This window comes from Aegilops tauschii, chromosome 4 (assembly GCF_002575655.3).
Source record: "Aegilops tauschii subsp. strangulata cultivar AL8/78 chromosome 4, Aet v6.0, whole genome shotgun sequence".
Lineage (NCBI taxonomy): Eukaryota > Viridiplantae > Streptophyta > Magnoliopsida > Poales > Poaceae > Aegilops > Aegilops tauschii.
In genome coordinates this window covers 239,601,149-239,611,533 of record NC_053038.3, presented here as the reverse complement: position 1 = coordinate 239,611,533, position 10,385 = coordinate 239,601,149, and positions in this window count along the sequence as shown.

The window sequence follows — 10,385 nt, the reverse complement described above, 5'->3', positions numbered from 1 at the left end:
ACGAGGTCGTCCTGTTCATCCAGCCCTCCACGGGGTCATGTTCATCCACCGGCTCGATCGATCGGGGTACTGTTCATCCAGCGGCAACGGCCTCTACTACCACGGGGTCCTGTTCATCCAACCCCCTATCGGGAACTATTCATCCAAACCCCCCCAAAAACGGTCATTGTTCATCCAGAGGCAGCATCGATCGGCTTCAGTTTGCAGCAGTAGCGAAGGAATCACTCGGGTTCAGTTAACAGCAAGGGATCGATCGATCGCTCGGGTTCAGTAACGCGTAGCCTGCAGTGCAATCGCTCGGGTTTAGTTAGAGCCCAACGCCTCGCTCGGGTTTAGTTAGAGCCTAACGCCTCACACACACGCGCGTACATACGAGACAAACGTGCATCGCTCGGCCCCCGACCACCCACCGTAACCGAGAACTCCCTAATATTTTCCTCGCCCTCGCTTCTACTACGGTGTTTTCCGTCATGGACGGCCCAAAGAATGTCATGCAGCTGCGTCCCCGGCCCGCCTAGGAGGAAAAGCGCATTTTCTGTCAAGATTTTTTGTCATAGAAGTAGGACCCCACCACATCTATGAAGATACCGGGTTTTGTCACAATTATCGTCATAGAAGTGTCATAAGTATGACAGAAAAAAATTTCGTTCGACCCAAAATGTCACGGATGTGTCTTTTTTTTAGTGACTGTTACTGTTACTTCCATACTACTTTGCTACTAAATACTTTGCTGCAGATATTAAGTCTTTCAGGTGTGGTTGAATTGACAACTCATCAGCTAATAGTTGAGAATATTCTTTGGCTCCCCTTGTGTCGAATCAATAAATTGCCAGGCGCGCCCTGGCCAGGCGCGCCCTGGTGTCTTGTGCCCACCAAGGGTGCCTTCTTGGTTGTTTCTTTTTTTCCTAATTTTTAATATATTCCACAACTGACAGAAAATATTTTTGCGGATTTTTCGGAGTCTGTTTACTTACCGTATGACATACCTCCTATTTTTTCATGATTTTGGAGTGTTCCGGATGGTTTCCTTTATGTGTTATTCCAGTGTCATAGTTTGGATAACATTGCTTTCAACATTAATGGGCATACCTTAGATATAATGTTTTATTCTTTGCCCATTGACAACCTTCGGGTTAGTACCCTCGGCATTATTTATTTTGATAGCTCCAGATTGATAAACCTCCGCGATAACATAAGCTCCTTCCCATTTGGAGAGAAGTTTTCCTGCAAAGAATCTAGAACGAGAGTTGTACAAAAGAACATATTCTCCAACTTTGAACTCACGCTTTTGGATTCTTTTATCATGCCATCTTTCAACTTTTTCTTTAAATAATTTGGCATTTTCATAAGCTTGGGTTCTCCATTCATCTAGTGAGCTAATATCAAATAACCTCTTTTCACCGGCAAGTTTGAAAGTATAGCTGAGTTCTTTAATTGCCCAATATGCTTTATGTTCTAACTCAAGAGGCAAATGACAAGCCTTTCCATAAACCATTTTATAAGGAGACATGCCCATAGGATTTTTATATGTTGTTCTGTAAGCCCAAAGTTCATCGTCTAATTTCTTAGACCAATTCTTTCGGGACCTATTGACATTTTTTGTAACATTAGTTTTATTTCTCTATTGCTAAGTTCAACTTGACCACTAGACTGAGGATGATAGGGTCATACAATTCTATGGATAACATCACACATAGCAAGCATTTTACAGAAAGCACCATGAATAAAATGTGAACCACCATCAGTCATTAAATATCTAGGGACTCCAAACCTTGGGAAAATAACTTCCTTAAGCACTACTAGTTGGAATAGCTTCTACCCACTTAGTAACATAATCAAGAGCAACCAAAATATGTGTATACCCATTAGAGAAAGGAAAAGGTCCCATGTAATCAAAACCCCAAACATCAAATGGTTCAACAACAAGTGAATAGTTCATAGGAATTTCTTAACGCTTACAAATATTACCAATTCTTTGACATTCATCACAAGATAGAACAAACTTACGGGCATCCTTGAAAAGAGTAGGCCAATAAAAACCAGATTGCAATACCTTGTCAGCAGTTCTATCTCCCGCATGATGCCCTCTAGAAGCTTTGGAGTGACATTTCGTTGTTCATGCTGAGGTACACAAGGCCTAATAATACCATCTACTGCTTCTTTATAAATATGTGGGTCATCCCATAGGTAATGTCTTAAATCATAGAAGATTTTTTTTCTTTTGTTGGTATGTGAAGCTAGGTGGTATATATTTAGGAACAATGTAATTAGCATAGTCAGCATACCAAGGAGTGTTATGAGAAACATTTGTTGCAGCTAATTGCTCATTAGGAAAACTATCATTAATAGGTTGTGGGTCATCAAGAATATTTTCTAACCTAGACAAGTTATCGGCTACGGAGTTCTTAGCTCCTTTTCTATCAGTGATATGTAAGTCAAATTCTTGTAGCAAGAGAACCCACCTAATGAGTAGCGGTTTAGCATCTTTCTTTTCCATAAGATATTTTATAGAAGCATGATCAGTGTGAACAACCAATCACTACAGGAATCAGGAACTTTGCCGTCTGCCATGGCAGACGGCAAAGGCCTTTGCCGTCAGCCAGCAGATGGCAACACGTTGATACGTCTCCGTCGTATCTATAATTTTTGATTGTTCCATGCCAATATTCTACAACTTTTACATACTTTTGGCAACTTTTTATACTATTTTTTCGACTACCATATTAATCTAGTGCCCAGTACAAGTTCCTGTTTGTTGCATGTTTTTTGTTTCGCAGAAAATCCATATCAAATGGAGCCCAAACGGGATAAAAACTGACGGAGAATTTTTTTGGAATATATGTGATTTTTGGGAAGAAGAATCAACGCGAGACTTTGCCCGAGGGGCCCACGAGGGTGAGGGGCGCGCCCCAGGTGGTCAGGCGCGCCCTGGGCCCTCGTGGACACTCCGTAAGGTGGTTGGTGCCCTTCTTTTGGCGCAAGAAGGCCAATATCCAGATAAAAATCTTGTCCAAATTTCAGCCCAATCGGAGTTACGGATCTCCGGGAATTTAAGAAACGGTGAAAGGGCAGAGTCCGAAAGCGCAAAAACAGAGAGAGACAGATCCAATCTTGGAGGGGCTCTCGCCCCTCCGCCGCCATGGAGGCCATGGACCAGAGGGGCCCTTCTCCCATCTAGGGAGAAGGTCAAGGAATAAGAAGAAGAAGAAGAAGAAGAAGAAGAAGGGGGCCCTCTCCCCCTCTCTCCCGGTGGCGCCGGAACGCCGCCGGGGCCACCATCGTGTGACGGCGATCTACACCAACACCTCTGTCATCTTCACCAAAATCTTCATCACCTTCCCCCATCTATCTACAGGGGTCCACTCCCCTGCAACCCGCTGTACCCTCTAGTTGAACATGGTGCTTTATGCTTCATATTATTATCCAGTGATGTGTTGCCATCCTATGATGTCAGAGTAGATTTTCGTTGTCCTATCGGTAATTGGTGAATTGCTATGATTGGTTTAATTTGCTTGTGGTTATGTTGCTGTCCTTTGGTGCCCATCATATGAGCACAAGCGTGGATCACACCATAGGGTTAGTTGTATGTTGATAGGACTATGCAAGAGTGACAAAAGCTTCAACCTAGCATAGAAATTGATGCATACATGATTGAAGGGGGGCCAATATATCTTAATGCTTTGGTTGGGTTTTTCCTTAATGAACGTTAGTAGTTGCGGATGCTTGCTAATAGTTCCAATCATAAGTGCATATAATTCCAAGTCAGGGATGAAACTTTTTGCACTATCTTTCTATACAAATTGTTTATTTTTCGTAAATTTTTCAGAATTTTTGGAGTCCCATAGGTATGGTGAATGTCCAGATTACTACAGACTGTCATGTTTAAGACATATTTTGTTTTTGATGCATAGTTTGCTTGTTTTCATGAAACTATCAATTTCTATCAGTGGATTAAGCCATGGAAAAGTTATATTACAGTAGCTACAATGCAAAAACAAAATATGAATTGTTTTGCAACAGTACTTAGAGTAGTGATTTGCTTTATTATACTAACGTATCTTACCGAGCTTTCTGTTGAGTTTTGTGTGCATGAAGTGTTCGAAGATCGAGGAGGTCTCGATGTGAGGAGAAGGAGGAGAGGCAAGAGCTCAAGCTTGGGGATGACCAAGGTACCTCAAGTAAATATTCAAGGAGACTCAAGCCTCTATGCTTGGGGATGCCCCGGAGGGCATCCCATCTTTCTTCAACAAGAACCGGTATGTTTTCGGCTTCATTTCGTTCATGCGATATGTGCAAATCTTGGAGCGTCTTTTGCATTTAGTTTTCACTTTTTTTTGATGCACCATGCTGGTATGAGATAGTCCATGGTTGTTTTATAGAATTCTCATTGCACTTCACTTATATCTTTTGAGTATGGCTTTATAGAGTGCTTCACGTGCTTCACTTATATCATTTGAAGTTTGGATTGCTTGTTTATCTTCACATAGAAAACCGCCATTTGTAGAATGCTCTTTCGATTCACTTATATTTGTTAGAGCGTGGGCATATCTTTTGTAGAAAGAATTAAACTCTCTTTCGTCACTTATATCTATTTAGAGAGTTGACAGGAACTGGTCATTCACATGGTTAGTCATAAAATACTACATAAAACTTGTAGATCACTGAATATGATATGTTTGATTCCTTGCAATAGTTTTGCGATATGAAAATGGTGATATTAGAGTCATGCTAGTGGGTAGTTGTGGATTGTAGAAATACTTGTGTTGAAGTTTGTGATTCCCGTAGCATGCACGTATGGTGAACTGTTATGTAATGAAGTTGGAGCTTGAGGTATTTATTGATTGTCTTCCTTATGAGTGGCAGTCGGGGACGAGCGATGGTCTTTTCCTACCAATCTATCCCCCTAGGAGCATGCGCGTAGTACTTTGTTTCAATGACTAATAGATTTTTGCAATAAGTATGTGAGTTCTTTATGACTAATGTTCAGTCCATGGATTATACGCACTCTCACCCGTCCATCATTGCTAGCCTCTTCGGTACCATGCATTGCCCTTTCTCACCTCGAGAGTTGGTGCCAACTTCGCCGGCGCATCCGAGCCTCGTGATACGATACGCTCTATCACACATAAGCCTCCTTATATCTTCCTCAAAACAGCCACATACCTACCTATCATGGCATTTCCATAGCGATTCCGAGATATATTCCATGCAACTTCCATCATCATCATATACATTACTTGAGCATTTATTGTCATAATGCTTTGCATGATCATAAGATAGCTAGCATGATGTTTTCATGGCTTGTCCGTTTTTATGTCATTGCTACGCTAGATCATTGCACATCCCGGTACACCGCCGGAGGCATTCATATAGAGTCCTATCTTTGTTCTAGTATCGAGTTGTAATACTGAGTTGTAAGTAAATAAAAGTGTAATGATCATCATTATTAGAACATTGTCCCATGTGAGGTTACCAAAATAAAGGTGGCCAAAGAAGCCCAAAAAAAAGAGAGAAGGGACAATGTTACTATCCTTTTACCACACTTGGGCTTCAGAGTAGCACCATGTTCTTCATATAGAGAGTCTCTTGAGTTATAACTTTCATATACTAGTGGGAATTTTCATTATAGAACTTGGCTTGTATATTCCAACGATGGGCTCGCTCAAATGCCCTAGGTCTTCATGAGCAAGCAAGTTGGATGCACACCCACTTAGTTTTAGTTTGAGCTTTCATACACTTATAGCTCTAGTGCATCCGTTGCATGGCAATCCCTACTCCTCACATTGACATCAATTGATGGGCATCTTCATAGCCCGTTGATTAGCCACGTCGATGTGAGACTTTCTCCTTTTTTTCTTCTCCACACAACCTCCACCATCATATTCTATTCCACCTATAGTGCTATGTCTATAGCTCATGCTCATGTATTGCATGAAAGTTGAAAAGGTTTGAGAACGTCAAAAGTATGAAATAATTGCTTGGCTTGTCATCGGGGTTGTGCATGATTTGAATATTTTGTGTGATTAAGATGGAGCATAGCCAGACCATATGATTTTGTAGGGATAACTTTCTTTGGCCATGTTATTTTGAAAAGACATGATTGCTTTATTAGTATGCTTGAAGTATTGTTGTCTTAATGTCAAATGATAGACTATTGCTTTGAATCACTCGTGTCTTAATATTCATGCCATGATTAGATTACATGATCAAGATTATGCTAGGTAGCACTCCACATCAAGAATTATCTTTTTTATCATTTACCTACTCGAGGACGAGCAGGAATTAAGCTTGGGGATGCTGATACGTCTCCGTCGTATCTATAATTTTTTATTGTTCCATGCCAATATTCTACAACTTTTACATACTTTTGGCAACTTATTATACTATTTTTGGGACTAACATATTGATCCAGCACCCAGTGTTAGTTCCTGTTTGTTGCATGTTTTTTGTTTCGCAGAAAATCCATATCAAACGGAGTCCAAACGGGATAAAAACTGACAGAGATTTTTTGGAATATATGTAATTTTTGGGAAGAAAAATCAACACGAGGCGATGCCCGAGGGGCCCACGAGGGTGAGGGGCGCGCCCCAGGGGGCCAGGCACACCTTCGGCACTCGTGGTCACTCCGTAAGGCGGTTGGTTCCCTTCTTTCGCCACAAGAAAGACAATATCCGGATAAAAATTGTGTCCAAATTTCAGCCCAATCGGAGTTACGGACCTCCAGGAATTTAAGAAACGGTGAAAGGGCATAATCTGAAAGCGCAAAAACAGAGAGAGGCAGAGAGACAGATCCAATCTCGGAGGGGCTCTCGCCACTCCGCTGCCATTGAGGCCATGGACCAGAGGGGAAACCCTTCTCCCATCTATGGAGAAGGTCAAGGAAGAAGAAGAAGAAGGGGGGGCCCTCTCCCCCTCTCTCCCGGTGGCGCCGGAACGCCACCGAGGACACCATCGTGTGACGGCGATCTACACCAACACCTCCGTCATCTTCACCAACATCTTCATCACTTTCCCCCATCTATCTACAGCGGTCCACTCTCCCGCAACCCGCTGTACCCTCTACTTGAACATGGTGCTTTATGCTTCATATTATTATCCAATGATGTGTTGCCATCCTATGATGTCTGAGTAGATTTTCGTTGTCCTATCAGTAATTGGTGAATTGCTATGATTGGTTTAATTTGATTGTGGTTATGTTGCTGTCCTTTGGTGCCCATCATATGAGCGCGCGTGTGGATCACACCATATGGTTAGTTGTATGTTGATAGGACTAGGTATTGGAGGGTGACAGAAGCTTCAACCTTGCATAGAAATTGATGCATACGGGATTGAAGGGGGACCAATATATCTTAATGCTATGGTTGGGTTTTACCTTAATGAGCGTTAGTAGTTGCGGATGCTTGGTAATAGTTCCAATCATAAGTGCATAGAATTCCATGTCAGGGATGACATGCTAGCTGTCACACCCTGATTTTCATGGCACAACACTTAAGCTAATGGATCATGATAAAATGTGGTTTGACAAAAACTTTTGAGTGTTTTGTCTTTGCTTTGATTGAATGTTTGACTGTTGTTTGCTAGTGCTCTAAAAATCAAATAAATTCTCCAACTCTTATACTCCTTCCCCATGATCCAAAAACTTTTCCCAATGATCATGCCATGTGTATAGGACATAAAAATACTTTCTTACAAAAATAATTTGGCCAAATAGTATTTTCAAAAATTAGTTTTCCAAAACCCCCTTAATTGAGATTTGCACAGCAAGTACTTAATTAAGGCAGTAAAAATATTTCCAAAAATATATTTAACTCCTATTAGATATAGGACACCCAGAAACCACAAAAATATAATTTTAAAAGTTATTTTCCTATTTTATTTAAAGGCTTTTTATTAAGTCCAGAAATGGTCTTTAATAGGTTAAAATTATTTTAAAGCTTCAAAAAAATATTTGAGAAAAATCAGGGAAACTCAGTGGACATACATTTTCCATATATAAGAGTTTCAACACATGGTCATGTTCAAATTATTGGTCAAACCCCTCAAAAACCCTTTCTGGATATTTCAAGGTTTTGAAATATTTACAAAGGAAATATTCCCCAAAAATTCCAAGAAAATTCTAGCATGCCACATATGACATGTTTGATGATCTTGCCAAGTCTCATGTCATGGAGAACAATATAACAGCATCAAATCCCCTCAAAACCATTTCTGTCCATTTTGCAGTTTGAGCAACTTTACATTGCCAAACAAGTCCAAATGTTCTCAAACCTTGTGAACATGCTAAAATGGTCTATTCATTCATCTATGCCAAGTGTCACAAGTTAGAGAACAAGTTAACTTGATCAAAGTGCCCCAAAACCCTTCCTGTCCAGAACCAAATTTGAACAACTCTACATTGGCAACTTTCTCATTTTGATGTCAACTTTTGTGGACATGTTCATAACCTGAAATGATGACACTACACCAAGTGGTGCATCAAGGAGAACAGATTTGCATGACTAAATCTTGGGAAGTCCATCTCTGTTGATTTCTAGGGTTTACAAAAGTTGCATTGGCAACCTTGCCCAAATGGACTCAATCTTGGTGGAACCACTTATTTTCTCATGCCATTTGGCCCTGTCAAGCCTTATTACAAGAGGAGTTCATCTTCTTACCCAAATCAACAACAAACACCTTCTGCCATTTTTCTAAAAACACCAATTTGACCACTTCCACTAATCTCCATGAGTTCTACTTTTCACCACCACCCCTACTAGCTCCCCTCTACCTCTGGTGTGCTTCCGTGTCCGAAAGGCAATGATGAAGGGGGGCAGGGATCCACTTTTCTTCTTTGGACAGCAGCAATTTTCACTCTCTCTCCACCCCTCCTCTACTCTACTGGCTCCCCTGGGCATCCCATGCCACTTTCTCATTGTTTACGCCGCGCTCCCCCACCACCTCGAGCCTGCCCCTCGCGCCAGTCCAGGTGCCACCGTGCAGGCCGCCTCGTCTCTCCCTCTCTCTCACCTCCTGCGGCGCGTGCCCAGAGCCGCCCGGCTCGGCCAATGCTCGCGCAGCTCCTGTGGCCGCGTGCAACTCACCCCGCTTCTCCTCTCTCTTCCTGGTGCCCCACCCAACTCCCACGAACGCTGTAGACAGCCCCGAGCCTCCTCCCGTGGCCACTGCGGCCATTTCCGCGGGTGCCCGTAGGCCACGTCCACGGTGAGCCACGACCTCGCTATATAAGGCCGCTCGGGGCCTCTCTCTTGAGCCCTTTCACCCTCTCTCCCTCCCGTACATCAACCAGACCCGACCATCCCTCTCCCCGTGCCCTCCATCCACCACAATGGCCGGAGCATCGCCGTCGGGCTCCGCCTAAATTCGAGCTAACCCAAGCTCTCTTTCACCCCCTAGCCACTCCAACGCCCTCATACCTCCACCGCAAGGCCCTCCAATGCCTCCGTTCGCTCTCAGGAAGGCCAGGCGCTCATGCCCAAAGATGGCCGACGGCCTCCTCCGCCAGCATCCAAGCCGTCGCCACTACGGCCATCCTCGGCATGCGTGAAGCACATGGATGGGTGTGGCGTGGCCTCCTGAGCACGCCGATGGGCAGAGCGTCGCCGGAGATGCTCTGTAGCGCTGGCAATCGCCAGCGCGAGCCGCCCCCCCCCCCCCCCGCGGTCGAAGCGCGCGCGGGAGGTTGAAGACGACCTGTTGCTGGGCCCCGCGCGTCAGCGGCCCAGCAGGCGGGCCCGACCGTTTAAGTGGAAACGGCTTCGGCCGGATCCGCCTCCCTTGCGCGAAGGCGCACCCCCGCGAAGCCGCCTTCGACATCACCACCTCTGCCGGCGCAGCCGAGCCACTGGGCCGGCCCACGGTCTATCTGTCGCCCCGTGCGCAGGATAAGGTTAAAGCCTTATTTCCTTTTTTCTTTTTTCCAGTCAACTTCAAAAATCTATATATAATTCAACAGAGCTCCAAATTTGATGATTCAAATTTGTAGTAGTTCATAAATTCATGATCCATCACATGGTTCTGTTTGCACATTTTTCTAGGAAACATTTCTTCACACATATTTCATAAAACCCTATTTTCCTATTTCTGTGATGAACATTAGAAAATTACAGAGAGCTCAAAATTGATCCAAATGCCATGATTCAAATTCCTAGATGCTTCTAAGTTCAGAACTTAGTTTATGAACATTTTTTAATACTTTCTGTACCACACAAAATAATGAGCCATTTCATCATATTTGTCAACTTATCAAATTCATAGGAAACTCATTTGAACTCCAAATCCAGTGAAACCAACTCCTAGATGCTTCTAAAATCATGTTTTGTTAAATGGGTGCCTTTGCTCATTTTTGAAAAATATATTTTTGTACACTTCTTGCAAATCCATAAACC